Source organism: Ctenopharyngodon idella, chromosome 7 (genome assembly GCF_019924925.1).
Source record: "Ctenopharyngodon idella isolate HZGC_01 chromosome 7, HZGC01, whole genome shotgun sequence".
Taxonomy (NCBI): Eukaryota; Metazoa; Chordata; class Actinopteri; order Cypriniformes; family Xenocyprididae; genus Ctenopharyngodon; species Ctenopharyngodon idella.
In genome coordinates, this window is record NC_067226.1 from 15,740,001 (window position 1) to 15,744,206 (window position 4,206).

Here is a 4,206-nt window from a genome sequence, read left to right on the forward strand (position 1 = left end):
AAATACATAGCTAGTAAAAACAGTAATATTGTGAATTATTATTACAATAAAACTATTATTACTAATTCAAAAATAAGTTTCTATTTTAATATATTTTAAAATGTAATTATTTTTGTGATGGCAAAGCTGAATTTTCAGTCTTCAGTGTGACATGATCATTCAGAAATACAGCTGTTCAGTATTAGTTAATGTTACACTCTAAAGAAATTCTGGGTTATTTTCTCAACCCAAACGCTGGGTTGAAACTGCTGGGTAAGGATGCTGTGTTTGCTGATCTGTGTTTGTTTCCCTGTGTCACATGCTTTTTTGTTCAGTTTTCCCCGCCACTGGTTTGTTCCCTTAGTTACCCTGATTGGAGTTTATTAACCCCAGCTGTGTCCTGTTAATTAGCCTTGTTTGCCCCTTTGTCTGACTTGTATATATTCCCTGTGTTCTCCCTCAGTCTGGGTTGGTTGTTGTCATTGTTATATGTCATTATTTCATGTCTATGCTATAACGGCCATGTATGTTGATCTTCTGTGTTTGTTTATTGAAGTCCTTTTGATTGGAGCTCTATCATCTGTGTGTGTTTCCCACAACCATGCACTGTGACAGCTGGGTTGATTTAACCCAATTTTGGGTTGAAAATCATTCTTATCTATAAGTTACCCAACAGTGCTGGGTTCATAACACAGATGTGAAAGAGAGCATGCATGTCACGTTAACAACACGGACGACCCCAATGCGAGAAGCCGTCATTTTCTCAGCGTCTTCAGGCGGAAACGAGTGAAAGATGGTTTATGGTAAGTAAAGATAAAAAATGAAGGTCATTATCAAGTGTTTTTGTCCAACAGTATTTTTAAATTTCTTTGTAGGCTGAAAAAGTCAGAAAAAAAGCATATATGGAAATTTTTGCTGTTTTCGCCTCATTTGTCTCGTCTTAAAGGCCTCTTTTATTGAATGGAAGAGACTCTTTAATACAGTGGGTTTCTTGTGTCATATTTACAAAAAGATGATTTATGGTAAGTAAAGTTTAAAATTTCATGTTGTTATCAGTTGTTTTTGATAAAACCATGTTTGTTTTTTTGTAGATGTGCCAAGCCAGAGACCTAAGGAGTGCTTCATTCTTTTGAGTTTATTTTTAGATTTTTAGGTGTGTTGGGTGTGGTGGGTTTTTTTTTTTTTTTTTTTTGAGCCATTTACAGTCTAGTTAATAAGTATTTTAAGCTTCAAAAATAAAGTTGCTGTAGTAATCCATACCAATATTTATATATGAATAAAATCCTAAATAATATGTTCATAACATATTCTGTTCATGTCGGTTCAGAAGACTTAAAAATGACTCCAAGGCTTGCGATGGATGGACACAAATTGAGAGAAATATTAAGATCTTCATTTGTGTTTCAAAGATCAACAAGTTTCATGGTTTTGAAACAACATGAGGGAGAGTAAATTATGACAATTTAATAATTTTAAAGAGCAGCCCTCCAAGTTCATCAGTCTGTGAGGTATGTCATGTCTGTTTTAATACTTAAGAAGTCATTTTCCAAAAGTTATTTTTATATTTTTACTTAAAGAATTTTCTGGCCTGTTAACTGTTAAGCTTCATAATGACAGAAAAACATCTCTCAGGACTCCACAGTACATGCTGTGGGAGCCACTGGCCACTAAATATAGACACTGTGGCAAAAACATGGCTTTTGAATAGGGCTGGGCAATAAACAATATTATATCAAGATTACAAAATTTATAACCATAAGCTCTGGACATTTTTACTGTATGGATTAATCTAATCCATCTGCAGTCTCACTGTATGAGGACACTCTAAACTTCATCTCCAGAGCTGCTCTTGAGTCACTTCACAAGTTTTCCCCCCATTTCATTTGAGGAAAAACTATCAAATACACACTGAAACCATTTGATTACTTTTTAAAAGACTGATCAAATTGTTACTTTTATTAATTAATTTAGCAAGACAACATTTTTGATGATAAATTTGTATTAAATCATAAAACACATAATCCAGAAAATATAATGGAAAACACAGAATTTAGGGAAAAATAAAGTGAATTTCATGGGGCCCTAAATTAAAAGGTAGCTTACTCTGTGGAGTGTAACTGTGAACAAACAAATTGTTTACATTTGTTCTAACAAATGTTCAATTTCCTTGAATATTGTGATAAATATCGATATCATATGATATGGAACAAAGTATTGCGTGAAATATTTGGCCATATTGCCCAGCTACAACTACACAAAGTGGTTGAAATGATAAAATAGTATTGACATACCCTTACTGATGGGGATGCATGCACTGTCAGAAAATTATTCAATTTTAACCAACAAAAATTTTAGGAATTTTTGTGTTCCTTAGTAACTTTCTTTTTCCTCTTTTTAACCCACTGATGAACAGGTGGTGACAGGGATGAATGATGGTCAAAAAAGGGAATGGCCTTCCCCAATGGAGATCATTGATGTGACAGTGCTTTTAAAAGAGAAGATTGTCCTGGATAATTTAAAGGATGCTGCATGCCTTTGCTGTGCTGATGGAGCTTCTTCATGACTGAACATCAGTTATCCTAAGAAGGTCATGAAAATTGGCAGTGAAGCATATTCTGTATGTATTCATGGACTCCATGAACTTTTAGCACATAATCTGTAATTAAAAAATGTTCAGTGCCTTTTCATTGTTTAGTGGAGGAATTCACACTCTCTCATTCACACTCGCATTCTTTCACATGTATACTTGTCTTAATAAATTCAATACGTTTTGCAAATGTTATAATGTCAATGTTAATATTGTTTTTTTTTTTTTTTTTTTTTTTTTTTTTAAACAAACAAGCCATGCTAACTTGTGTTCATTATTAGAACTCTTATAATATAGCTCCATATTTTAGGCAACCATATAGGCCTAAATTTCTTAGATAATTGTTATAACCTATAGGTAGTTTTGTAAACAACTTGAGGTTATGGATTTATAGTTACAAATTTAAGTTCACTCAACTTTAAACTTATAAGTTTACTTGTTACCTTTGTTTGCTTGGATAAGTCAGTGCAATATTTAATACAATTAAAGTTGAAACAGTTAATAATTTTAGTGTAGTGTTTTTGTAGTAGTAGTAATGTCTAATTTGGTCTTAAATGCTAATTATATTCATGTTCATTGAACTGTTAAAAACAATTTAACTTTACTGTATAAACTCTATGGCTATTGATTTGCAATTCTTTTCTGATTTCTTCTCACTTTTGACTATGTTTGCCCTTTTTCTCGTTTTAAATAATTTTTTTTACCTTTTGATAGTCAGTGTGTGCGTAAAAGTGATTTTATAATGTCCAAGATTTCTGGGTTTAATTTAAAACCCATTTGGGTTCATTTTAATATAGCAATATAGTCATTTTACACCAAAATTTAGGTAAAAAAAAAAAAAAAAGTGTAGCTCTGGTCCATGAAATATTAACAGACATCTTTTGATTTTAATAATGTATTAGTAAATGTAGAAATTAACATTAAGATTAATAAATGCTTTTGAATTGTTAGTTCATGTTAAAATGGTCATAACATAAGGAATCAAATTTGCCTTAATCTTTTGACATATAAGAGACCTTTGTACCAATAAAACATCTAGCAAATTTCATAGCTTAAAACATTATTATAAACAAAGTATTTATTTAATCAAGCTCCAAAATTGGCTCATTTTGATATTGAGGGATCTATGACATCACACAGGCAAATACATTTGCACATAACTGCCTCCAGAGCAAGAAATCAACGAATAGTAATACATCATCGCACCATAGGCCCCGCCCACTGGCATTCAGTCGCTTAACGGCTGATATTTGCCTATACTGGATGTGAGCGTCGTGTCTCAAATAGCAAATAGACCCCATTATAATCACTAATGCTGTCTACACTGGATACAGTATACAGTATACAGATGCATGTTCAGTTTCTCACATGCTTCACGCACTTGAGTCTAATGACAACAGGACAAACAAAAGAGTGAAAGAATGTTCGCTTTGACGCTTCCAGTTTAAACAGCTTGTTTGCGTCACTGTACCAACTTCAGAAGGATCACAGTGTTGGAAACAAGTGGATGGTTTATTTTTTTTTTTTTTTTTTACTCCCAGATCACGGCAGAGGATTATATGTTTATGTGTAATGGAGAGTTCACAAAGAACTCTACTGGATTTGACAGCAGGTGCATCACATACCGTAAGTAAATGTTT

General features: G+C 32.7%; 1 long non-coding RNA gene across 2 annotated transcripts; it reads left to right on the top strand.

The window, feature by feature from the left end:
- Positions 1–466: 466 nt before the first annotated feature.
- Positions 467–2,799, top strand: LOC127515720 (uncharacterized). Of its 2 annotated transcripts, XR_007930853.1 has the most exons (4): positions 467–782; positions 855–1,001; positions 1,071–1,132; positions 2,393–2,799. It is a non-coding gene; the product is annotated as an uncharacterized LOC127515720 (long non-coding RNA). The 2 variants fall into 2 exon arrangements; XR_007930852.1 differs by lacking the exon at positions 1,071–1,132.
- The last annotated feature ends 1,407 nt before the right edge of the window (positions 2,800–4,206 follow it).